General features: G+C 42.2%; 1 protein-coding gene across 3 annotated transcripts in view; it reads right to left on the reverse strand.

The window, feature by feature from the left end:
* PDS5B (PDS5 cohesin associated factor B) overlaps window positions 1-19182 on the reverse strand; it is a 115672-nt gene that overhangs the window by 96304 nt on the left and 186 nt on the right. The window lies entirely within an intron of this gene.

Here is a 19182-nt window from a genome sequence, read left to right on the forward strand (position 1 = left end):
ACCAATTTTTTTCAGAGATGAAGCAAGCTTTAGTAAATCAATTCCTTTATTTCTTAGAAGTCCATTTCCTGCCTTATATTGCCTCCTCTTTAAAATCCGGAGTCCAACCATGAGGATATTGATCACCCAAGGAAGTGATCAAGTTTGCAAACTCCATCATTCTTATTTTTAGAACTTTGAACGGACTATACATAAGTATAACTACATAAAGTAGTTACATAATGAGATCAGTATTTTTAAATTATGTATATAAAGTTTAAGAAAGCTTTCATAAATGTGATATATATAAATACTTCTAAATCTAAGCTTGCAAGACATTTTAGAACGAGCCTCTGGGAATAACACTTTCTTAGCATTCACAAAGCCATTAGAAGCCTAATTCAACTTAATAAGCTGCTGGCATGGAAGAAATGGGTAGGTTTACACAGTTCATACCACTCCAACATGTGTGCCTGAAAAAAAGGATTTGCAAATATTCAACCTGACCTCAATGATCAAGCCTCCCACTGTCAAAGGCTATTCGAACAAGAATACAAAGACAGTTTAGAAGACCCATGAACACTGTGTCACCGCAAGGAAGAAAATTTTTTTTTGCCTTGTAAACCACACTACAGACTTCACTCCAAAGTTCATTCCTCTTGGCAACATGTTTTCCTTTTAATATTTAGATTTTTAAAAAATTATAGGTGAGAATAGAGGTGAGGAGAGAGACTTGGGGGTGCTGGTGGACAAGAAGATCAACATGAGCTCTCAATGTGCACTTGCAGCCCAGAAAGCCAGTCAGATCCTGGGCTGCATCAGGAGAAGTGTGGCCAGCAGGTCATGGGAGGTGATCCTCCCCCTCTACTCAGCTCTGGTGAGACCCCACCTGGAGTACTGTGTCCAGTTCTGGAGCCCCTATTACAAGAGGCATGTGGAGGTGCTGGAACGTGTCCAGAGAAGGGCCACAAGGATGATCAGAGGGCTGAAGCACTTCTCCTATGAGGACAGACTGAAGGAGTTGGGGCTGTTCAGTCTGCAGAAGAGAAGGCTCCAAGGTGACTTAATTGTGGCCTTCCAGTATCTGAAGGGGGCCTAGAGGAAGGCTGGGGAAGGACTTCTCAGGATGTCAGGTAGTGATAGGACTAGGGGGAATGGAATGAAGCTGGAGGTGAGGAGATTCAGGCTGGATGTGAGAAGGTTCTTCACCATGAGAGTGGTGAAACCCTGGAATGGGTTGTCCAGGGAGGTGGTTGAGGCCTCGTCCCTGGAGGTGTTTAAGACCAGGCTGGATGAGGCTCTGTCCAGCCTGATCTAGTGTGGGGTGTCCCTGCCCATGGCAGGGGGGTTGGAACTAGATGATCCTTGTGGTCCCTTCCAACCCTGACTGATACTATGATACTATGAATGAATACAAACCACTGCAAATACTTTGAGAGTATTAACTTCCCTTCACCCACACAGCATGCATGAAGAAATCGGCCACGTTGCAATTTCCACAAAGGATGCAACTAGGTATTCTGAAGCAACTGCTCAGCAATTTACAGACTGGAACAGGCAGGCATCTTTCCACTTCAGAAGGATTATTAATAAAACACAAATAATTTCATGATTTAAGCCACTTACAGAAATCTTTTACATCCTGGTAAATTCCTGCTGTGTATAGCTGATTGACAAGAATTGATCAAGGTGAGAAGCATCTCAGGTGTTAAATACTTTCATTATCTAAGTGCCACTAAATTAAATCTATTTCCATAATAAATCTACTGCTAGGAGTTATAACGCAGTTATAAAAAGCCACTCCAAGCTGAAACCTGGCAGTTAACTTTCTGCTGTTGAGTAAAGTAGAAAACTTTAGAGTCTTGGGCCAAGTGCACTCATACAAATCCAAGCCATTTTTCATACTGATTCAGATGGATGGATGAATACTTACCATTCTCATTTACAGAATCACACAATCAACCAGGTTGGAAAAGACCTCAGAGATCATCGAGCCCAACCTATCACCTAACACTCCCTGACAACCAAACCATGGCTCCAAGTGCCACATCCCATCTCTTTGTGAACACCCACCTGGGACAGGGACTCCACCACCTCCCTGGGCAGCCCATTCCAATGGCCAATTACTCTTTCTGGGAAGAGCTTTCACAGAATCACCAAAGTTGGAAGAGACCTCAAAGATCATCAAGTCCAACCTGTCACCACAGACCCATGATTAAACCACGGCACCAAGTGCTACGTACAATCTCCTCTTGAACACCTCCAGGGACGGCGACTCTACCACCTCCCTGGGCAGCACATTCCAATGACGAATGACTCTCTTAGTGAAGAACTTTCTCCTCACCTCGAGCCTAAATTTCCCCTGGCACAGCTTGAGACTGTGTCCTCTTGTTCTGCCACTGGTTGTCTGAGAGAAGAGACCAACTCCCTCCTGGCTACAACCTCTTTTCAAGTAGTTGTAGAGAGCTATAAGGTCTCCCCTGAGCCTCCTCTTCTCCAAGCTAAACAACCCCAGCTCCCTCAACCTCTCCTCATAGGGCTTGTGCTCAAGACCTCTCATCAGCCTCACTGCCCTTCTCTGGACATGTTCAAGTCTCTCAATGTCCTTCCCAAATTGAGGGGCCCAGAACTGGACACAGTACTCAAAGTGTTGTGGCATAATCACTGCTGAGGCACAGGGCAGAATGACTTCCCTGCTCCTGCTGGCTACGCTATTCCTGATCCAGGCCAGGCTGCCATTTGCCTTCTTGGCCACCTGGGCACACTGCTGTCTCATGTTCAGCCTACTATCAACCAGTACCCTCACGTCCTTTTCTGCCTGGCTGCTCTCCAGCCACTCTGTCCCCAGCCTGTAGCACTGCATGGGGTTGTTGTGGCCAAAGTGCAGAACCCAGCACTTGGACTTGTTAAATGCCATCATGCTGGACTCTGCCCATCTGTCCAGCCTGTCAGGGATGCTCTGCAGAGCCCTCCTACCCTCTAACAGACCAATTCCTGCCCCCAACTCAGTGTCATCTGCAAACTTACTAATGGTGGACTCAATCCCCTCATCCTGACCACCAATAAAGATATTGAACAGGATGGGGCCCAACAGTGCTCCCTGGGGGACACCACTGGAAGTGGCACCATTCACCACCACTCTCAGGGCCCAGCCTTCCAGCCAATTCCTAACCTTGTGCAGAGTGCACCTGTCCAAGCCAGGGGCTGACAGGTTATCCAAGAGTTTGCTATAAAGGATGGTGTCAAAGGCCTTGCTGAAGTCCAGGTAGCCTACATCCACAGCCTTCCCCACATCCACCAGGCGGGTCACCTGATAGTCCAATAAAGAGTGGAGGTTCTTCTTGCCCCTCTCTTTACTGTTACTGCTTTTATAAAATTGCTTTTTATTGTCTTTCACAGAAGTGGCCAGCTTGAGTTCTAACTGGGCTTTTGCATCTCTAATTTTTGTCCTACATGATCTAACAACATCCTTAAACATATCTCAAGTTACCTCCCCCCTTTCCAAAGGCAGTATACTCTCTTTTTCCCCCCCCCAATTCCCTCAAGAGATGCTTGCCCATCCAGGCCAGTCGCTTTCCCCATTGGCTCATCTTTCAGCACATTGGGACAGCCTGTTCCTGTGCCTGCAAGAGTTCCTGTTTAAAGTAGGTCCAGCCATTCTGGACTCCTTTGCTCTTAAGGGCTGCTTCCCAAGGTACTCTCTGGGTTAGTTGCTTAAATAAGCTGAAGTCTGCACTCCAGAAGTCCAAAGCAAGGGGTTTGTTGTTGCCCCTCTTTGTTTCCCTGCATACTGAAAACCACTATCTCATGGTCACTGTACCCTAGACAGCCTCCTACCATCACATCTCCCATCAGCCCTTCTCTATTTGAGAAGAGCAGGTCAAGAAGGGCCTCACCCCTGGTAGGCTCACATAACAACTATGTCAAGAAGCTGTCCTCCATACACCCTAAGAACCTCCTGGACTGCCTCCTCTCTATTGTATTAAGTACCCAGCAGACACATGGCAGGTTAAAGTCAGCTACTAGAACTAGGGTTGGCAATCTTGAGATGACCTCCAGCTGTTTGTAGAATACTTCATCTTCCTCTTCATCCTGCTTGGGTGGTCTAGAACAGACTCTAACCAGCATGTCAGTTTTGTTAGTCTTCCCTCTGATTTTTACCCATAGGCACTCAATCTGTTCATCCTTAACCTCAAGTTCTGTGGTGTCAAGAGATTCCGTAATATACAGGGCCACCTTCCTCCTCTTCCCTCACCTATCTCACCTAAAGAGCTTGTAACCATCCAGCGCAGTGCTCCAGTCATGTGAGTCATCCCACCATGTTTCTGTAATGGTGACTACATCATAGTTTTCCTGGTGTACCAAGGCTTCCAGTTCCTCGTTAGTTACCCATTCTGTGTGCACTGGTGTACATGTACTTCAGCTGGGCTGCTGATTTCACCACTGACTCTAGTTTACCACCCTCTGTCTCCTCTCTAGAGAGTCTACTTTTACCACCTTCCCCCTTCAAACCTAGTTTAAAGCCCCGTAATGAGCCCTGCCAACTCTTGGGCCAGAATTCTTTTGGCCTTTCTAGAGATTCAGCCTATCTGGGTCCAGCAGGTCAGGTGCAGTCAAAGTTGGCCCTTGATCAAAGAACCCAAAATTCTGCTGCTGGCACCAGCCCCTGAGCCATCCATTGATAAGGTGAGTTCTCCTCTTCCTTTCAGTACACACCCCTGCCACTGAGGGAACCGAACAGAACACCACTTGTGCTCCTGCCCCATCAACCAATGGACCAAGAGCCTTGAATTCCTTTTTGTCTTGGTGCCCTTTTTATCAACCTCATCACTACCAGCTTGGATTACCAGCAATGGGTAATAGTCAGAGGGCTGGATTAGCTTCAGTAGTCTCCTCATGATGTCCAGTAACCAGGTCCCAGATAGGCAGCAGACTTCCCTGTGGGATGGGTCAGGATGACACATGGGTCCCTCTGTTCCTCTCAGCAAAGAATCACCAATAACAACTACCCTTGGCTGGTTTTTTTGTGGTACAAAAGATTCAGCAAGTAGACTGCATTCAGTATCAACTGATCTCAGCATACAGCTCTCCTCAGTAGCGTGGTAGATACTTGCAGCTTCCACAAGATACATGACCCAACTTGTAAATGTGAGCATTTTTTCAGATATAATTAAAAGCTGAAGTGACATTTTAACTTTTTGTCACTTATGAAACAGCATTGTTACTAAGGCAAATGAAAGAACAAAGGAACTACATGAAAGTTCATCACTAAACTAATCAACAACAACAAAAAAAAATAATATTGCCCTGTAATTGTGAGATCTCTGCTATCACACTGCCCCCCAAGGCTAAGCAGAATGGGCTGCAGACATCACAATTTTATTTCTATGAATGGCTTCAGGAAAAGAAACAAGAAAAAGATAAAAATTAGAAGACTGTGGCAAAATACTGACAGACAAAAAAAGCAAAAGCACAACTGACCAAAGAAATTTTAGTTAAGATTTTAAGGAACATAGCCATTTGTTTCAATAGGTAGGCTGAAAAGTCTATTAGTAAAATACAAGTCTGCAATACATTTGTCAGCCAAATACTAGGGAAAACATTCCACCTCACTGCTTGTTAGGTAGTCATATTACACAAACATACCACATAAGAGCTTAAAAAAGGCAAGCATTCAACAAGCAGACATTAAACACTGTGAAGTATGTGAAATAAAAATGGGAATATTGCAAATACTTACAGTAAATCATTCAAATTGGCTTGAACTTAAACTTGGTTGGACAAGAGCATGACAGGTTTCACCTAATACACTCAATAAACATTTCCAGTGCTGTAGCACATACTTCACAAAAACACAATTCCTTGATTAAATGATAGAAGAATGCACAGAAGGAGCTGAAAACGGGCAGGGTATCATGTTACTCTCAAAAAATCAGAAATGCAGTGCCAGATGTATGGCTTGGATGTACTAGATTTTGTGAAAAGGTAACACTTTCACAGTGGAGAAAAGTAGGGAGAAAAGCACACGCAGGCAAGAGGTAACTTTCATGAAACCTGGGAGAAAGCCGTTACGTTTTTGACAATGGCCTTTCCAATTTCACCTTCAAAGGGTAAAAGCTCAGGTGCTAAAGTTCACCTTCAAACACTATGAAGTTTAGTTACATTAGGGAGGCTGCTAACCAATTCTTAATTTTTCTTGACAGTCTCCATTAATTAAAATTTAAAAAAAAAAAAATTAAAAAATCAGCCACTTCAGCTTTGGAAAACCTGAAATTCTTAGAATATATCCTATGTCAAAGATGCTCAGTTGAGTATTAATGGTTCAATCACTTCCAAGAGTTAGTCCACGATGATGTAAAACTAAACACTACCAGGAGAAGTGTGGCCAGCAGGTCGAGGTAGGTGATCCTCCCCCGCTACTCAGCTCTGGTGAGACCCCACCTGGAGTACTGCCTCCAGTTCTGGAGCCCCTATTACAAGAGGGATGTGGAGGTGCTGGAACGTGTCCAGAGAAGGGCCACAAGGATGATCAGAGGGCTGGAGCACCGCTCCTATGAGGACAGACTGAAGGAGTTGGGACTGTTCAGTCTGCAGAAGAGAAGGCTCCGAGGTGACCTAATTGTGGCCTTCTAGTATCTGAAGGGGGCCTATAGGAAGGCTGGGGAGGGACTTCTCAGGATATCAGGTAGTGATAGGACTAGGGGGAATGGAATGAAGCTGGAGGTGGGGAGATTCAGGCTAGATGTGAGGAGGAGGTTCTTCACCATGAGAGTGGTGAAACCCTGGAATGGGTTGTCCAGGGAGGTGGTCGAGGCCCCGTCCCTGGAGGTGTTTAAGCCCAGGCTGGATGAGGCTCTGTCCAGCCTGATCTAGTGTGGGGTGTCCCTGCCCATGGCAGGGGGGTTGGAACTAGATGATCCTTGTGGTCCCTTCCAACCCTGAATGATACTATGATAAGCCTGACAGATGTCTAAAACCACACTGGTTGCCCTGTCCACTAGAATACAAGTACCAACCTAGGAGGAGACTACTCTTTAATGTAAGAGTATTACAGCATTTTCTTTAACCCCAGGAAAACTTGCCCAAAACTTCTGAAAAGCTATGTGATACACATATTCTCTATAGACTCTCAATTTTGATAAAGCTGACAAAAATGGCCTTGCATTGATTACACCCATGCTTTTGCAGCTTTCACTTCAGGATGACACAGAGTTTAGGAAAGAATGCAATTGTTAAAAAAAAGAATTAAATACCTAGAGCCCACAGTAAGAAGATGGTCTAAGCAGGACTACAATTGAAGTGCATATATTGACCTAACTCAAGTAAAAGGAATCAGACTGCTTTCATCCTTCCTGCTAATATTTTGAATGCAATAAAATGAAAAAGGGAACTCTGTTGCTCACACTAATCACTGAAACACAAGTGTTTTGAGTGAAGGCACACTACTTTGAAATAATACTGAGAAGACCTGAGAATAAAGCATGCTAATTTAATTGTTACAAACAACATTCAGGCAGAATTATGCAAGACACTAAAGCTCATAAAAGCCTCTTAACTCCACCACTGGTGAATGAAGACTCATTTCATACATTACCTCACCTAGACAAATATGTCACTTGACTTCTTTAAGAGACATCTTAGACATACCCTGCTGTTCTGATGCTGGTGAGAAATCTGACATGCTGGTGCTCAAAACACATTAGTCAAGGGACACACTTGGAATCTTGTTTATACCTCCAAAAGAGATCTATCAGTTGAGACCAAAAAGCATAGATGCTCTGGGTATCTTTTGGCATTTCACAGATAGTGAACCAATAGCACGTGGATCAGTCACAGAATAATTCTGCTTCCATTCCATGTGAAATTATCACACACACCAATACTACCCATACAAGTGGCTTTCAGAAAGGTAAGAAACATTCACAACATTCTATCTGTACATTTGAGCTGCGGAGAAGCACTGAAATTTGTCCATATGAGTCTCCTTATTAACTATTACTACATCTGGGAATACTGCTCTCAGTGGGAAAAGTGGAATAAGGAACTCTTCTGTCACGAAAACCACATGCACATACTTGGGACAACCAAAATTATCCCACGTCACATTTAATCAGGATATAGGTTATCCTCCAGCCTATACATACACCCATAACAAAATTTAAGGTTTCACAAACAAATTCATGTAAATTTGTAATCCCACAGAAAGTTATTTTGCCAACATTGAGAGACAATGAATGTTTCTATTAAACTGACTCAAAAGTGTATAAATAAAGTCTGTTTTGAAAGGGACAAATTGAAAGCAGAAGTGATTTGGTGACATATACAATTCCAGCATGATTGTCATTGGCAATGCTCATGCCAAAGGAAAGGAAAAAAGAAAAGTTTTAAACTGTTTGTCCCCTCGACTGGGGTGTAAAGAAAGCTTTCATACTACTAACTGAATTCAAACAACCACTTCATAAAAGTTGTAAAGAATAATCAGAGATGGAACTGGAGACAAACTGAGACCTAACACAGATTTTAAGGTACTGGCAAGAAGTTGCCAGGAATACTATGTACAACTACCAGCACACATCACCATGAAAATTTCAACTGGAAAAAGTGCACATAAAGCCTGCTACACCAGGAGAGCATACCTACAGAGGTGACAAAACAGTCAGAAGAGTAAATGGAAGAAAAGCAGAAAGCATTCTAAGTATCAAAAATACTTTCAGATCCCACCCAAAGAAACCAAACCACTGTAAGACAAAAGCTGAAAGAGAAATAGTTCTTTTAGATAAATACCTCTAGTTTTTAAAAATGAAGGTTTTTTAATAACTTTGAGGTTGATAACTGAATCAAAATATCCAAATAAAATACGGCAGAATATGCATAAGACATTAGTACCCTCCTGTCATAGGCTACATGAATCATTACTTGAAAAAGCAAGCCTTCACTGGGGAAAATATTTCCATTACCAGAATCACCAGAAACACTGACAGAAAGTTCTTAAAGTGGTAGTCTGAAACAAGAGAATTGACAACCAACCCAAGTATCAAAATTTCACTGTACGGCTATTCTATGGCCATAATTTTCACACAGCCCTCTTTTTAATAGGGAAGCTTTAAGACACAATAAGGCAAAAATTACTTGTTTCCTACCCCTAACAGCTGGAAATTGCCTGGAGAAGAGGAGGTTCAGGGGTGACCTCATTGCCCTCTCTCTACAACTACCTAAAGGGTGGTTGTAGCCAGGAAGGGGTTGGTCTCTTCTCTCAGGCAACCAGTACCAGAACAAGGGGACACAGTCTCAAACTGCACCAGGGGAGGTTTAGACTCGAGGTGAGGATAAAGTTCTTCACCGAGTTCGTCATTGGAATGTGCTGCCCAGGGAGGTGGTGGAGTCACCGTCCCTGGAGGCGTTCAAGAGGAGACTGGACGTGGCACTTGGTGCCAGGGTCTAGTCATGAGGTCTGTGGTGACAGGTTGGACTCGATGATCCTCGAGGTCTCTTCCAACCTTAGTTATACTGTGATACTGTGAAATTAATGAGGGAAAAGAGGTAGGAATTATAATTTCCCTTCACATTAACAGCATAATGAAATCATAAAAAACTCAGATATCTCTCACTACATTATTTTAGAAAGCTGATATTTGTGCTATTTATAAACAGGGAGAGAAAACCAAAACATGTAAGAGTGGCATGGAAGCCATGGAAAAGCTAAAGATAACTACAAAAGATAGAAATTATGTACAAATCAAGTTTAATCACTGTATTGCCCCTTGGGAGGAAATAGCACTTAGTATTATTTTGGTATACCGTTTACTTGGCAAAAAATGCATAATTGAGCCATATCATTAAATTTTTAATTCTCACAAGAAAAAACAACAAACAAAACCACCAAAAACACCAAAGAACACTGGCATGCTTACCACAGAAGCAAAACACTTGGCAAATTTTGCAGATAGCAAAGCAATTTCGTACTGGTTGCCCAACAAGTCAGAATTTGAATAGATAAGCGAAACTCTCTCTCACTCCTAACTTTGTACATCATGTTAAAAAATACACAATTAAATGCCTCACACAATAATGCAGAAAATTAAATACAGCACTGCTGAAGATCAAGGGGAAAAAAAAGCTAGTGGAATGGATTGAATAGTAAGACCTAAAAGAGAGCATGAGTACTGCAGTACTAGTTCGAGCAGCATCCACTCCTAACAGAAATCTTACTATCAAACTCACATTCAGCTGGGTGTTTTACAAATAGAAGTTGTCTACCCAGATGGCTTAACTCATAGTTTAGCTTCCCCCCCCCCGCCTTTCTCCAGCTAACTAGGACATTTTTATTTGCTTTTCATAAAGCTTTGTGACAGAAAAAACAGACTGAAAAAATAATTGTGTTGCTGAAAACAGAGAAAGAACCCACAATTGTGATTACAAAGCACAAATCAGACAAAAACTTAATAAAGGCAGGTGAACCAAGTGTGTTAGTAGAAGGTTTTTAAGACTACAGGGGCTAGAATTAACTTCAAGTGACAGCCTAGTCATTTGCTATCATACATTAACAGGAAGATCACTTTAAAAAGTTGAATCTGAAGACTTAATGTTTCAATCTGCAAACTTTGACATCTCTAACCAACATGTAAGCTCTCTTTGCCAATAATCTATTCACTCCTGTAACTTCTTTTAATACAGTTACTAATCCCTTACAATTATTTAGCCCTATGGGGCTGTGCTCTCACAGAATGGTTCAGGTTTGAAGGGACCTCTGGGGGTCATCCAACCCCCTTGCTCAATGGTCACCTGAAGCTGGTTGCAATGGCCTGCATCTAAGCATCTTCAAGGATGGGCACTCCACAACCTCCAAGGGCAACCTGTGTCAGTGCTCAGTCACCCACCTAGTGAAAATTAATTTCCTGATGTACAGAAACACAGAAACTAATTCAGTTTGTACCCATCGCCTCTAGTCCTATCACTGGGCACCACTGAAGACAGCCTGGCTCTATCATCTTTACACTGTCCTTTCTCAAATATATATACATTGATACATTTTAATCTTATGTACAAACATGAACATGTGAACTATTATTAAAGATACACCACCCTTCTTGATAGTAAATCTCCAGACTGGGGGGGGAGGTGTTCCCTCTTGAAATTAATGCTTAATATTTAGTTATCTTTCAGTTGCAGCCCATCGCTCACATTAGGACATAAGGAAAAGGAATGAAGCTGCATCAGGGGAAGTTCAGATTAGATATTAGAAAAATTCTTCACTGAGGGTGGTTGGTCACTGCCACAGGCTCCCCAGGGGAAGTGGTCACAACACCAAGCCTGGTGAAGTTCAAGGAGCACTCTGGATTATGCTCTTAAATCACATGGTTTAGATAGTGCTGCAGGAGCTAGACTGGATGGGTCTCTTCCAACTTCAGACATTCTATGACATACTCACTGCACAGCAATCACCAACATTTACAAGTGCATTAGTATGCAGGTTACACTTTCCCCTCAGGTTCAGATAGGCTTCATTTTGCTAGACTGGATCACTTCCTTACAGCATCAAGAAGGACAAAAATCTCCTGAAGAGAGAAGCCTAAAACACACCAGCATTAACAAGAACAAACAAAAATTCAAAACAACAACAAGTTCTACACACCTCCCTATTGGTCTATGTCTATACACAGAAACAGTTAGGAACATGTTACACCTATAGGAGATAACACTAAAAAACTCAAATAATTAATCTTTACTCATTGTTTATAGGACAGGACTCACAATTGAAAAGGACAAATTTTAAAGTAGTAATAAATAGATACAGCTGCTCGCACCGTGACTGCAAGGATACAATCAAGATACAACAACTCAGAGTTTCCAGCTATTATTTAAGATACAAGAATGGTTCATGTGCATATTATAGGTTTGTCACCTGATTCCCCTGAAGTTAAAAGTTAGATTTTAACAAATACAGCTTCTAAATCCTGTTGACAAATGATCCATCAGTAATCCACCTGTCCGCTACTTCTTTAGCAGAAAAACATGGAATTGCCCACACCACAGCCAGATACTCAGCTCAAGAGTTTAATTAAGTCTTTGAGACAAAAGGCTCAGCTTAGCATGGAAACAGCTAAGATACAGGCACACTGAATGTCTAGCACTCCACTGCAAGGACCAAGAAGATGTATAAGGCAAAAGGAAAACTTCAGGGGTTACAGGAAATGCACACAACTGAGAACCAAAGCTAGTGGAAGATGGGAAACAATGTCCCCAAAAAACAGAAACAAACCAACCAACCTACCTACCCACACCTCCACACACTACAGTTTTGGAACCTCAGGACTGGAAGTCTACAAGTGTTGAATAAGGTGAAAAAGGAAGTGAGATTTATTTGGACAATGGAGGACTGGAACCAGAATCCTGAAGAGAAACAAAACAAGTCACTAGAGAGAGACCAGAGCACGAAGATCAGCAGAACTCAGGGCTTTCCAGGGCCTGCAGTACAACATGCTATCATCATATGCTATACTGTCATTCTACCAACAAGTATTTCCAAGAATTCACTGAAAAGCTCTTGTACCTCATCCCATTTAATGATGGTTAAAAGAGAAAAACTTACCGCTACTAATAGCATTCCATTGATTTAATTAGTAGTAGCTCATGACTCTCAGGAGCCTATCCACACAGTGAATCTGTTCATTAAGTTTCTTTAAAAGGAATTGCAAAAGTATAAAATTAGTTGCAAAACTGGTTATTAAAGAGTTAGGAAACATCAGAATTAAGATTTCCTATACAGTATTGAAGAGAATACATACAAAGGAGCTGCGCAAGGTTCTGCACCTAGCTCACTACAATCCCTCGGTATCAATACAGGCTGGAGGATGAGGAGATTGAGGGCAGCCCTGCATAAAAGGACTTGGGGGTACTGGTGGGCAAGAAGCTGGACATGAGCCAACAATGTGCACTTGCAGCTGAGGCAGCCAATCACATCCTGGACTGCATCAAAAGAACAGTGGTCAGCAGTTCAAGAGAGGTGATTCTGCCACTTTACTCTGCTTTGGTAAGAGATTACCTGGAGTACTGTGTCAGCTCTAGCTCTGCCCCCTCCTCCCCCCAACACAAGAACAACACAAGCACATGGACCTGATGGAGTGAGCTCAGAGGAGGGCCACAAAGATGATCAGAAGGCTGAAGCACCTCTCCTATGAGGACAGGCTAAGGGAGTTGGGGCTGTTAAGACTGGAAAAGAAAAGGCTCCAGGAAGACCTTACAGCTGCACGTCAGTATCTGAAGGGGACCTATAGCAAGGCTGCAGAAGAACTGTTTAAAAGGGCTTGTAATGATAGCATGATGGGCAATAGCTTTAAACTAGAGCAGGGCAGATTTAGACATGTATGAAGAGGAAGTTCTTTACAATGAGTGGTAGAATACTGGAACTGGCTGCCCAGAGATGTAGGTGAGGCCCCATCCCTGGGGACATTCAAGAGCAAACTTAATGGGGCTCTGAACAACCTGATCTAGTTGGAGATGACCCAGCTCACTGCAGGGAGCTGGACAAGATGACCATCAAGGGGACCTCCCAGCTCAATGCATTCTGTGATTTACCTGATCATTTGCTACCATTTCCACACTACAGGACTTCTTTCTCAAAGCAAAGAAGCTTTCCTGCTTTTGTGTCCCTTATTATATCCTATTTAAACCATGCTCTGAAGAGACTTAATTTGCTATTAGGCTTCTGTACAGAACTTACTATTGTAATATGTTAGCATGTTATATAAATTAACTTGTTTTCACAACACTTGCACAAAATTATCCATACGAATGGATATTCTTCACATACTAGTAGATTAATAACTTGCATTACAGACTGAAATTTAAGAACTATACACCCATTTTGCCTGCAGCTATAGAAGCTTTGGAAGTACACTATGCTATCTAGCACTATGTCTGAAACTAGAGCTACTGTTGAGCCATGCAGGGAAAAAAGGGGAAAAAAAAATAAAAACCAGTGTATAGAGCCTGTCTCTCAAGAAATCAAAACACTACTTATAAGCTCTTGTGGAAAGCTTAGTTTAAACAGATTTATCTGGGATCACAAGGAACTGACAGAAAGAAAGAATTCCAGTATTCCAAAGTGACACTCAATCATTCAAATCACTAGATACTCTTTCCTTTCCCACAGTTCTCTGTCAATTAAATTCATATTTCCCAGCTTTTGGGAAAATACATGTAATTCCTAAACACAGCACGCTGAAAAAAAGTATTTAAACATATATATATATATATCTATATCTATCTCAAGTGGACTATCATAACATATACTTATAAGGAGAGAAATGAATTAAAACTTCCATAGTTTAGAAAACAAATTGCAATTTCAATATTCTTTTAAAGGCATTTTTGCATGTAACATGGAAAATAAAGAGGCCAGTGATCCATTATGAAATAAAGTGTTACTCTAAACGTGTTGATACATAACACTGCATGAACACCATGATGCAGAGCTTACTACAGGCAACATTTGTAACTTGGTCAACATCTATAAAATTTTTCAGGTTCTGAAAATGCAGATATACCCATCAAAAATGAGCACACAATACTTATTTCTGAAACTGCACATGTATTAAAAACTGTTAATTCCCTCCACTGCAGAAATGCTTCTATGAACTACAGATTGCATAATCTAAACTGGGCAATCGGGAGGCAAATGCATCTCCTACTTGGTCTTTCTCTGAAAAACTCCCTCACAAGTCTTCTGAAAAGTTTATCATTTGGTTTATTCATTCTTTATTTAATTTCCAAAAGTCTGGACAGCTGCCTGATTCCAACTAGTTCATACTCTCAGAGGAAAAAAAAACCAACAATGTAAACGTCATTACACACAACAGCTTTCCAAAAGTGACGTCATAAAAAGCTACAGCTTCTTCCATACACTTTGTTTCCAAATGCAGGAATGAACTTCACGCAGTGCTCCATACTGAACTGCCAAACAACAAAATTACTAGAGATGCTGTCAAACTCAACAGTAAACCACCTAGCACATCTCTACATTTTCCCCATGTAAACTCTTACAAATTTTAAGTTGGTAGATGCAGAAATAGATAAGTAAACAGATATAAGAAGTTTCCATAAAGTATCTTCTGCTCACCTCTCATGACAACTTTTTTTGTTAACAACAGTAACCTAACAGTGTACATTTCCCAGAAATCTGACTGTCTTCTTTGAAACTGTACATCCTAGTACAAAATAGCACCAATAGAAGTTGAACAGTCAAACTCAAGGTGGCTCAAAGATTATATACAGAACATTGCGATGTAGATTTTTCTTTAAAGACTACCTTGTGAGCTATATGTTCTCCTTGTTAAAATAGATACATAAAAATCGAAGTAGCTGTTGGTTTGTGTTTTTTTCCCCTCCTTTCTAAGACTTTCAGAATCCTGACTCTTGATACTGAACTGAGCTACAATGTGGATATCATGAGGACGTATCGGGGAGAACCAGAAGCTGCTTTGAAAAGTTGCGGACAACCAACTGGCAGACTTAGGCGAAAGGTGGAAAACCTCACTCAACAGTTACTTGAAGTGGTTAACAACTATATTTCAACTGAATCCAGTTCTCTAAACAAGAGCTACAAAAAGTAGTTGTAGACTATACAGTGGAAGCAATTAAGGCAGTAACACTTTTGACTGATAACTTTTTGTCTTTTGTCCATTAAAAAAAAGGGGGCAGAGAAGCATCTCATTTTAGCAGCAGAAGCATCCACGAGGATTTCTAATTAAGTCAGAGAAAAAGTACACACACTATTGACTGGAGTCGACCTTTAAAGAACAGGGTCTAAATTGGAAAACCCCAGATGGGGTCTTGCTCCCCAGTTACGGTACCACCATACAAATGGTGACAGACACAAGATGATTAGTACAAACATGCCCATCTGTTCCCAATGAAGTATGGTGCATTTTAGAATGATTATTTCTTGAAGCACATTAATACCAAAGTTGTTTTGAGCTGAAATAAGAGATGACAATCTTGCACCACAACACAAGCAGAATGATACAGACTCTTTCTAATGCTTGCGACGGGATGTGGAAGAGTGAAAGTCCACAGACGGGGACAAAGTAACACAGATCTTAATACTCGGATTCTACTTCTAGGACCTCTTCACACTGTATAAAAGATTGAAAAGCAGTATATACAGAGACAGAGAGCAATAATCTTTTAAAAGAGTAGAGGAGCTAACATTTTGATTCTTAAAAACTAAGTTAAAGTATTAAGTTGTATTTCATGGAATCGTTTCCAGTTAGACGTGTTACAGTAATTATTGAATTTAATAGCATTCTTATTGTGAAATAAACACTAACTTGCTAGAATAACAAAGGTGGGTTTTTTTTATTCATACACTGCACTTCTGATATATTTTACTTAAGCATCAGAACTAACCAGAAAAAAAATAAAACACTTAAAATCAAGTTTTCTACAAGACTACATTCAACTGACGATATCACCAATGGAAGAGCAATAGGTATGTCATTTACATATATGCATAGTATTTGATCTCAGAGGACAATGATATGTTGTTTTAAGCATATATTTTGCAAGTCTTTGAAAGCCTGCATACTATTCCTTCCAGAATCAGTCAACACTGTTCAAATAGTCCAGAGGATCTAGAAATTTGCTAAATGAACACACTTCACCACCAAGGATCACACACTAACACACCCTTCAAAACTGACTGAAGGTCTGCAATATTCTCTCAAAGATCATTCCAGGTTGCAGTATTAATATTCTGTATTAAGAGTAAAAACACCATTACTTTAGAAACATGTTAAAAGGAGTACAATACACTATCTTACTACTTGTCAGTACCACACACCAGAATTACTTTACTAGAGCAGAGGAAGGGGTGCATGGGAGACTATGTCAAGAAGGAAGGTGGTATGTATTTGAGCCAAGTAATAATAGGGGAAGGGAATATTAGAATGAAACTAGTAGGGGAAAATGAGTTGTAGTACCATATTTTCCTCCATTTCAGCTTCACATTTTCTTATCCATTGCTCCCATGAAAACTCTACTTGTGCAACAAGTAGCCTTCATCACCTCTGAAGACTTTTCCAAACTCAGATTTATAGAAAAATACATTTACTCCAAAAGCTTTAAATTAAAATCCCTTAAAGACTCCTATACAAACAGCTCCTTACTTTTCTGTAACAAAAAGTATAAACTGTGTCACTGAAGAAAGAAAGGAGGGGGGGAGCATTAACCAGAGAGCCTGTTAGAGAACAAGGTATCTGAAAAGATCCATCTCTTGACCTTGTTACAGAAAGTAACAGCCTCAAGATAAAAATGGATAATGCCCATACTTCGTTACTATGCTTTTCCAAATGCTAGCAGTGACTGTACAACTTCACTGACTTGCTCAATTGAAGTCCGTAAGTAAACTTGCTAGATGCAATCTAAACCCAGTATCTGTCTGGTACACAAAGCAAACTGAAAAAAACCAAGCCTATTAGCTGTTCCATCAAAAACTGAACTATAGTTTATCCAGCTTATATACTGACTAGCAACAGGAATGCAAGAGACACATAAGCAAATATTATTGCATAAAAACTGCATTTAAAAAATAATATACACACACACAAGCACCCCCAGCTCACAGTACTAAGGCACAGCCTTGCTTCACAGACACAAGGTGTCATGCAAGTACCAAACTACTTTCTCCAGTAGTGCACGCTTTCAAACACCAGTGATGAGCACGATATACACACCTCCGTTATCTTACCTGACTGCCTGTCACACTGTTTTCTTTTAGGGTGGTCTGAGCTGAGTCTCAGCTGTTTCACATGGGTTTGGGGTATTACTTCACACATCTACACATGATATTTAGAGCAAATTTATAATACATACACCAAGTAAATTTTCCACTAACTGGAAACAAAACAATTCCACTAGTTTGGAAGGGGGGGAAATCTTAAGGAATGCACGTCATCTTATCTCCTTCCCAAAATGCGATTTGACACCTATTTCCAATTACAAAGCTACTCAATTTTTCAACACTCCTCCCATTGCATCTCCGGCAAAAAGAAATCAGTTACAGCCAAAGCATCTACTCAGCAATCACAAAACAAAGACCAACACGAGAGTACTTCGGCACTTGTGTTAAATGGCAAAGCAGAACATCTAACAAAATAATCACAGCTCTCCGCAAGCAACCACGTAAGAAGCAAGCATAAAAGTCAGAATAAGGCTTGCACGACCAAATCCAGCTCTGTAGAAGCTAGTCCGCTGCAGTTTAATTTTCCAGGATTGTTCACCGGCATTAATTGTTGATTTGTTTTGAAGAACAGATAGTGATTTATTTGCAGCAAGATGAAGTTACAGACCCGGATTCCTGACCAGAACCTCTCAACGTAAACAATGCATAACCTATAAATTAACCATTCTCCATCTGGCGATTCAGATGTAAAATTCATAGTTTTTAACCTACCGGGCGGCGGTAACCACCACCACCCCCTTCCTTCCCGAGCGCTTTCTAACCGAGCTTGATGCAAAGTGGGAGGGAAAATGAAAAGGGGGGGAGGGGGGGACGGTAAACGAAGAAGAAAAAAAAAAAAAACAACGAAAAAACCCAACAAAAAACCACGCCAGCATGAAAGAAACGGGCTCGCACAAGTAGCGACCCACCAAACCGAGGTCCTCGGCGATCGCCACCTCCTTCCAGCTGAGGATCGCTACTAAGCGCTGAGAAGAGAGACCGAACCGGGCGAGGAGGGGAGGGTCCCCTAGCCAAGCCCGGGCAGGCCGGTTGCAAGGGGCAGGGAGGGGACACCCGAGGGAACCGCGATCACTCCCCACAACGGGCCGGCAGCCTCCGTCCCTCCCCCCCCCTCCCCGTCCTCCGCGAGGAGCCACCGGCGCGGAGCGCGCGACACCGCCCGCGGGGCCACCTGGGGGGAGGGGGTGCACCCCGGGCCCCCGCGCCCAGCGAGGGGCAGCGCGCACCCCAGCCAAGGTCACCCTCTCGCGGGGCCCCGCCGCGCCCGCGAAGGGGGGGAGGGGGGGCGGCAAATTTAATTTGTGACGCCGGCCACGGGAAAGGGGGGAGGGGTGCAGCCACCGAGGGGGCGAGGGGGATGGGAAGGGGGGGCTCCGCCGGGGGGCGCGAGAGGTTCTCTTTCCCCGCTCCCCCTCCTCCTCGAGAGCTGGACGCTGAGCTGGTTCGAGCGGGCACCCCCCCGC

The sequence above is a fragment of the Melanerpes formicivorus genome, unplaced genomic scaffold (genome assembly GCF_026170545.1).
Source record: "Melanerpes formicivorus ecotype bairdi unplaced genomic scaffold, bMelFor1.0.p_v2 SCAF_1, whole genome shotgun sequence".
In the NCBI taxonomy this organism is placed as follows: Eukaryota; Metazoa; Chordata; class Aves; order Piciformes; family Picidae; genus Melanerpes; species Melanerpes formicivorus.